The sequence below is a fragment of the Corvus kubaryi genome, unplaced genomic scaffold (assembly GCF_017639235.1).
Source record: "Corvus kubaryi isolate FWS band 111438036 unplaced genomic scaffold, C.kubaryi_AGA036_p1.0 split2-37374, whole genome shotgun sequence".
In the NCBI taxonomy this organism is placed as follows: domain Eukaryota; kingdom Metazoa; phylum Chordata; class Aves; order Passeriformes; family Corvidae; genus Corvus; species Corvus kubaryi.
Window position 1 is genome coordinate 838349 of NW_024582082.1, and position 8633 is coordinate 846981.

The following is an 8633-nucleotide window of genomic DNA, read 5'->3' on the forward strand; positions in this document are numbered from 1 at the left end:
ATTGCAAAAAATTTAGAGCTTTGGGTTCTACTGGTGGAGGAGAGAGAGAAATGACTGCCAGAATGGAGTGGGATCCAGTGAAAGAGAGGCCTGGGCTCTGAACTCTACCCCCCCATTGCATTTTCCTTTGAACCAAATTCACAAGGTTTTGGACCAGGAACAAAGTCCTTTTCTGTGACTGTCTCAGCAAGCAGATTGTACCCAATGGATCCCCTGCCCCTTTTGCCTATTAAGAATCTTGCAGGTAGATCATTCCTCTGCATGGTCCAGCTTTGGCTGGATCATTTCCAAGGCAGGTACTAATCCTTGTGCAGTGCCCCTCTTTCCAGGCCCTTCATTCCAGGATCTGGATGCACTCCAGTAGCCAAACACCTCAGAAACTCAGGCCCAGAAACTGCCATGCCCAAATTTCAGATGCAGAAGGTACTTTCATCCAGCCCTGAGTGTATGCACAGAGGAACAACTGAGCTACTTGATGAACTGATTAAAGATTTATAGTTCTTAGAGCACAGAGCTGTCTTTTGGGGAAAATCCTGGATCAGAAATCTATCTCTGTCCTCACTAATCCACGTATTAGTCTCTCTCATTACTTTCTATTGATTCATTTTCATTTTGTGTTGCAGCACTGGGTCACCAATGTGTTTCTGATATTACAATACATTATTTAGCTGTCTCTTGACTCTGGTATTTGGTGGCATCTGTTAGCATGGTTGACTCTTCCCTGTCTATTCATTTAGTGATGGTACCTTAATTTTTTCTGTTAACAATACCAACATCCTACTGATCAATTAGCTGGTCATACTCTGATTGAATCCAAAGTTAACTCTTTCGTGCCTTCTCTTTTCTTTCCACTTTACTACCTGCAAAATGTCATCAGGAATTTTTTTTGCTCCTCTGAGTTTCCAAATGATGCAACCCCCACCATTCATGGTGTCACCCCATGAGCAAAACAGAAAGCAGGGAGCTCTCCTGTGCTCTCACACAGCTCTAGGCTGCCATTCAGCCACTGAGGTGAAGTACACGGGACATTTAGGGAGCTTTACAGGAGAGTACCCAGACTGTCACACACACCCAATGTAGTAGGCTCAGACTTCTGCCTATTTTCTCTCTTCATCTATTTTTGCCCAAATATTTCAATCCAGGGATTCCCCCTCCCTCAAAGGAAGGGAGGATGGGACCAGACTTTTTTCATTTGGCATTGTTGGTGTTATTTTAATACAAGTAGAAATCCTTTTTGCTTCCCAAAGCCTACCACATCCCACAAGCTTGTCTCCGAGGATATGGGAGCAAATCAGCAAGTGACTCTTGCTGTGTAGTGAGGAACAAGTGGCTGCAGCAAACAGCGAGGCCAGTGCTGGGCTCCTGCCTGGCTGGACGCTGGGATGAGCTGGAATTGCTGGCACAGGCATGGGTGCAGATGGGTGACACGTTCCACAGCTGCCTCCTGGCACAGCCCTTGTCTTTCCCAGAGATTGGTCCCTCTGAAGAGGGGCTGCTCCACATCTCCCTGGGCATGACCCACTTGTCATGATGGGACTTTAATATTTTAAAATGTCAGAGAAAGTGTATCAGCCCCACTGGTGGAGAAACCTTTTTTCGATGTTTCCAGGCTTGTAAAAGTCATGTTGCAAGGGACTGCAGAGCACTTCTGTTTAGCTTCAAATCCACTTGCAACGGCTGGGCTGCACCATCTCCAGTGCTCAAAGCAGCTCAGCACAGCAGCCCCTCTGAGCAGGCTGCTTTCCCCACCTCAGCTGCTTCCCTTCAGGGTGTCTCTCATCCTGGCCATTCCTGAAATGCACAGCAGATGTGAGTAACAGTCCCTTCTTGGGATTTCTCATCACTTTCCTTTGCTGGACTGCCCCAGCAACAGTGACAATACCTCTAGCATCACTCTCCATCAATTAGAAAATCCTGGGTGTTCCCTAAATTGCAGCCATTCCTCTCACTTCCTCTGGATCCACAACAAGAATAACAACAAAAGGCAGCTGGGCTGTGCTGTGTAACTCCTTCCTTGCTCAGCCAGCACAGCCTGTTTCACAAGGTTCGAGGACACAGCAGCACCTTAATTCCAGGACATCAGTGACACAACTGTGCCAATAACTGCCCCATCCCACTGCTGGAGAGAAAAACTGTTGGAGAGACATCCCAGCAGGGTTCTGGGGAGGCTTGGCTGCTGGAACTGTTACTCTGTGGCTTTCCTATGGGTGCTAATGTGAACACAGAGGTCTTGCAGGTGAACCCACTCAAGTCTTTTTAGAAGAGTAAATACCCCTATATTTTAAATTTCTTTTTTCTTTTCCACCTTATCAACCATATGAGGTTCTAACAGTGCCTCTCTTCACCCAGCACCAGCAATTCTTCCCTTGGAAAACACTCATTTCCAATACTGACTGGCTTTGACTTGTTTGTTTGTTAAACAAATCTCACCTTTAAGATGTCCCGTGGACTCTTATGTTTTCTAAATCTCAAATTGTTTTGTACCTCTCTTTTTCAGCCAGTTCAATTTTTTAATCTGCTTTTAAAAAAAGCCATTGGCACCAGAGTGGAGCCAGCATCCTGGGTTTCTCTCACCAGTGGCACAATTGGAAGTAAAACTCACCTTTTTCCTTCTGCTTGGCTCTGTGTGATTGAGCTGGATGTGTCCACACTCCATAGTTCAAGTACTTCCCGTGACAGAAAATCTATCAGGCACTAATGGAAGATGTTCCCATAGTTAATTACTCCCTTTGGTTTGTAGAAAAATAATAATTAGACAATGACTCCCCATACTTAGCTTGGATTGATCCAGTTTCAGCTTCCAGCCATTGGGTCTTGTCCTGCCCCTGTCTGACAGATTAAAGAGCTCTTCCTTAATAGAAAATCATGTGGATACTGTAGAGACCTCTTAACCTTCCCTTGGTGAAATCAAATAAACTGAAGCTCTTTTGTCTCTCTCTGCAAGGGAAGTTTTCCTGACAAGGGTCAGGCCAGGCCAGCAGGGTCCAGGTCAGAGATCACAAACCACGAAATTTCTGTGTTCTTGGCCCACTTTCTGGAACCCCAAAATAGATGTGAGAAAACTCACAAAACACTCAAAACTGTGAGAAAGGATTGGACGTTTAAATATATTTCCTCTCTCCCCTCCTCATGATTCAAATTAACAGAGAACTAATGGACAAAATTAGTTTCATCTGTCTCCATGAAAACACAGGTGAACACTGAACTGTATTAAATATTACTTCCTCCTAGGAAAAGTGAGATTCCATACAAATACAGTTAATTAAAGATTGAGACCAGCCAATTACATGAATATATACAAGAATGATTTGAATATGGATGCTACAAGATTGGAGGAGGGAAGAAGGAAACCTATCCATGCCCCTAAAAACCCATTTGAACAGCTTAGTGCTGGAATTCATGTTTAACTTAATAAAGGCATTTACTGCTAATGAGATGATGAATGTGCTGGAAAATAGGACTAAGTGATTAAAATAGGAAATTCATTACATGTAGCTCTTGGCAGGGGTGGAAATGGGAAGGAAGTGGGCTACTGGGAGTATGTGATGGGAAGAGCTGTCCTGGCAGGTGGGTGCTCAGAGAGGTGTCTCATAGTCCTTTTCTCAGTCTCTTTGGCTTCCTGACCTTCCTTCTTTCTTCCTTCCCTCTCTTCCTGATGTTGCTGACTGTGTTGCTAACGAGCCCTGATCGTGCTGTTGCTCTCTAGGTCTGCAAATGAATATAAATGAAAAGAAGATCTCTGCCCCGTGATTTTACCAACCTGTGTGCATTTGCTTGTCCAGAAACAAGAGTGCCAGAGGCCGGGTTAATGAGAAGCTGGTCACAGGGGCAGAATCCTGTTGAATAAAAAAAGCATAATTTAGTCCTTAGATCATAGGGGATTTGGGAGATTCTTGTGTTGTGCTGGTATAGCTGGGTGAATTTCATGGGTTTAGTGACCTCCAAGCAAGGACAAAAAGTACTGCTTTCCATCTAAAGCCATTCCCTGCAAAAATAAGACACAGTTTCTGGACACAGAATGCAGGAATTGTTACAGAAACTACGTATGGGACATACATTTGCAAATTTTTCATTCATTATAAAACATTGATCAGATTAATTCAGTGTTTCCACTCGCCTCTGGAAGTGACCTTCTCCCAGGAACAGGCTGCTGGAGAATTTAATATTTAGATTGCTGCAAAAACTACCTGCAGCAAAAACTGCACCAAGGAAATGGGAACACAGGAGAGTTCTGCTGCAGCACAGCCTCCATTGCCCTTTCCATCCAGGTTAAGGATCGTTAGGAAACAGAACCCCTCAAACCTCACCTTGGAACCGCAAAGTTGGCAATTCTGGGCATATTCCTGGGACAGCAAAGGGAGGTTTGGCTCTGCCTTTTCTTTCCTTCCGTGCTGAAGGGATGAAACTTTGCCTTTCTGGGCATAAATCACTTTTAGTCCTGGGAGCTTAGGAGGAGAACTCCTGAGGAATTTTTTGCCTTTCTTTGGGGTGTCTGTCTGGCTCTGCCAGATCACACAGTTCAGACTTTAACGCAACAGCGGCCACTAATACCTTAGAGGAGGAGAAAATAAGTTAAAGGTTGTTTTGATTTCACATGTACAGGCACAATATGTGACAGGGAAGTAAAAAAAAAATCTGTGATAAGAAAGACGGAATCTTTGGGACTGTATCGTGCAGAACAAGGGCCGTGTGTAACATGGGAAGGATGGCGAGGGCGAAGAGGAGGGACAGCAGTTCCCTGAAAATTTTTGGCCATTAGGTGACACTCTTCTGCTGCGTTTCCAACAGACACAAACTCCTTCAGTTCGGGTAAGCCAAGTGCAGCTGCTTCCTCAGTCTACAGGTTTAATTCATGTGAGAACTTCACAATAAATTTTTTGATCAAGAACCTTCCACTTCATCCAATTCCTGATTAATTTGATTCCCCACTTTAACGTGACTGAAAATGCAGGAACCAGCTCCCTTGAGCTCAGGATAAAAACAGCCAATATATTCTGTTTGATTTAAATCTCTTTAGGTAGCAATTGTGAGATAATTCGATCATCAGCTCCAGGGTGTAACCGCTGAATTTGTGCAGAGGGTGGCATTTTAGCACTGCAGAAGTTAAAGGAGTCCAAGAAAAATACATGAATAACAAGGAAAAAGAGAGGGTCCAACAGGGAGGCGTTTTGCTGATATTTCTGACTGTGCCACTCAATTATCTTATAACTTTGGTCAAAACAAGGACTCTGAAAGCAGCACAGAATAATCCCAAAGTCAGAGAGGCTAGTTTGCCATTTTCTGGAAGCAAAGTCTGTAGAAATGCATCTGTTCTAGCCACTTCTCCACTGTCTTCTGCAACAAAAGACATATGTGTGCTTTGCCAACCCTCAAACCAGCAGCATTGACCCCTCAGATTGCATCCACCTTGTAATGACTCAGTTGAGAATGATGGCTTACACGGGGAAAGCAGTAGCATTCTTTTTTTTTTTTCAGGAGCATTTGAAAGATTTATAGCAAACTTAGTTCTAGGGAATTAACTAGATTAGCACTAATTAAAGACTATATTTTAGATTTAAAAACCCAGTCACTATGGCCTGCAGATGTAAAACTCCTTGGTTTTTGCCCCTGACTAAGATTTTGTTTGCTGTTTCTGCAGTCAGCAAATGAAAAGCTCCAGCTTTCTGCAGTGTGCCTTGCTGGGAGGAAAATTGTCAGCATATGAAGTGAAGGAGACTGGTGGGGAAGACATTATTTATTCTATTTTAATCTTTTTAATATCCCTGTATAAGGGACATGGAGCCTGCAGGGATCTCTCCACAGGTGACAGAGTGCCTCTGCCCAAGGTCACTTCTTGATGCCTCTGTTTGTTTGGTCTGGAGCCCACCCATCCTCTTGGATAATTCAGGAGCACATTCAGGCCCAGGAAGCCTCTTTAATGAATTCAGGAAGCAGCCAGGGCTCAGCACTTGGGGCTGCAGGTGGCTTCAGACCATCGGAGTGCGGGGCATGGGCTCCTCCAGTCGGGACCTAAACCATGCTGGTCTGACAGCAATTAATTCCCACTCAGTGGGGCAGGAGAGGGAATAGGCACCACCAGGAGGCTGCCAGACCCATCCCAGTGTTTCTTCTTCTTCATCCCTTCAAGATAATTATGCTTGATAAGAGGTGAGGGACAGAGATTTAATTTCTGCTGGGAGGGCACTCTGACATTTTTGCTCCTTTTTGACTTGTTTTCCCTGTCTAGGGCCAGATCCCGGCTGTTTTGCAGGATTAACTGAGCCATTGATGCTGGAGTAAAGGGCTGTTCAGTGGGAAGTCAGGGGGATCAAACTGGGCTTGGAGGAGCCAGTGCAGTTCTGTCTTTACAGGATGGGCACTGTGTCTGCTCATCAGCTGAGACCTTCCCGCTCATGGTTCTCTTCATAAACACCAGGGCACAGCATTTCCCTCTCATCCCAGGTCTCTGGTGGCGTGCCTGAGGGGTTTGGGTCTCTTCCAGGCTCCCATCACAGCATCTGTACACTGCAACTCAAGAAATTCCACAAGACCCATGAACTCTCCCTCTGCAGAAGCCACCAGCTCTCATCCTCCTCCTGCCCAGCGCCTCCTCCCTGGGAGGATCCACGGGGCTGCTCCAGCCTCGCTGGGATTCATCAGCTTGCTTACAAGTTTTCAGAGCAAAATCAGCTTGGTAGATGTGCTCCACTAATCTGCAATGACTTTGGTGTTGGTTTTTCATTTCGTTGACATACTTGCATTTTCTCTTTTGCAGTAGTTTAGCTTGGTTTTTTTCTTTCTGTCTCCTTTTCTGCATCCGTGTGAAGTAGGCAAGGCAATTTTCTGTTTAAATTGCTTCTGGGGAAGGCACATTTAAAGGCATACAGATGCTTGAAAGGCATGTTAAAGACTTAAAGCATCATCTTAGGGACCCAGCTGTACACTCTGAGTCCTCCAGGATGTAAAAAAGGGCCATAATCTGGACGTGATCTTCTGATGCTTTCAGGAAAGGAAAGAAAATCTTTCATGCACAGTAATTTTTGATTGGCTATCGTGGAAAGGTTTCCAACCACAGGTTCATTGCAACAAGCTGAAGGAAGCTTTTGACAGCAGGTTATGCCATCAGCCATCAAATGCTGGCATATTAGATCCCTCAATAAAAGAAAAAAATGTCTTGATGTCCTCTTGGATTCCCTGTTTCTGACCTGCCCTCCCAGACAAGGGTAGCAAGCACTGCATTACTGACCTCAGTGAGTTTGTAAAACTTTCTGCCTGGCTTTTCTTCTCTGAACCTGAACTGGGCTGGTGGTTAGACAAGATTTGTGTCCTCCCTCATGAATTCCTGTTTTGCTCCCCATGTTAGGAGCATGGGCTAAGATGAGACGGTCAAACTTGGAAAATTACTTGATTTTGGAATACCTCTTCCTGTTCAAAATGAGCTTTAAAGAGCAAGGTTGATGCCCCACAAAGCTGTATTTTTGGATTAGGGTTTGTCTGGTTGGTCAGTTGAAACAGTCAATATTTTCCATGATGCAGAATAAGTGCAGGAATGTATTTGTGTGCAGAAGCCACACCACGTTGCTGCTGAAGCTGTTGAAGTGCTTCATCTTGACATTTTCAGATTAGAAGACAGATGTTACCAGGAAGTTTATGGGATGACCTGTGTTTTTCTTTAATGAGAAATCATTAGCAAGCAAGCATCCACAGAATGTCTGAACTTAAATGAAATGGGATTTTTCTGATAGAAGATGTTTTATGGAAATTTACAGTTGTTTTTGGTCTTTTGGTTTTGTCTTTTTTGGGCAGTTAATTGACACACTCCTTCTGTGAACATGCTTTTAATGCTGCCTGTGGGATCAGACCAGAGCATCTTCTTCCCACAAGACTTCCCTATGTGCTGCTCTGTGCCACACTCCCAGGGTTTTTGCTCTATGGAGATGTTCTGTGAGAGCTGCCCATTCTTTCCCAAATGCTGCAGCAGAATTTGGGCTGGCCTGTGGATAAAAGTGAGCTGAGCCTTAGCAGCTCAGCTGGCTGTAGCCTCAGTGCCAGTGAAAGAGGAGCAGTGCAGGAGGTCTGTGAGCAGAGGCTGCAGCTGGGGGAACCCCAAGGACTGTTTGATTGTGGCTGCTTGTGGAAATCTTGTGCAACAGCACATGAGGATTCTGTCTGTGACCATGTCTTGCTGCAAAGTCTGTGGTCAGAGATGGGCTGTCTGGGACATTGGGCAACTCAGATGTTCTGCACTGTTATAATCCAGAAAAAAAGGGTAAAAAAACGTTATAATTATGTGTATGCAAAATCTGGTCAGGCTGGTATCTTTTCTCACTATGGCTGTGTTGTGCTTGTTCTGTGCTACCCCTGAGTGCAGAGTATAACAGGGATTGTCCCTTAATTGCCTGCTGATTGATTGAAAACATAACTAAGGTGTTACTGTGTAAGTCTGTTTCCACTAAATTAGGAGATTGACATTAGCAAATTGATATTAAACAAGATTTAAGGCAGCAGCAGCTCCAAGTGCAATCCCTGCTTGTCCTTCTGAAAGCCCTGGGCAGAAGTTATAGTCCTACAGCCCTGTATGGGAAGAACAGTGTTGGGTCTTAATCTCAGCTCTTCTATAGTTGGGCAGTGAGAAAAGCTTGAAAAAAGCCACC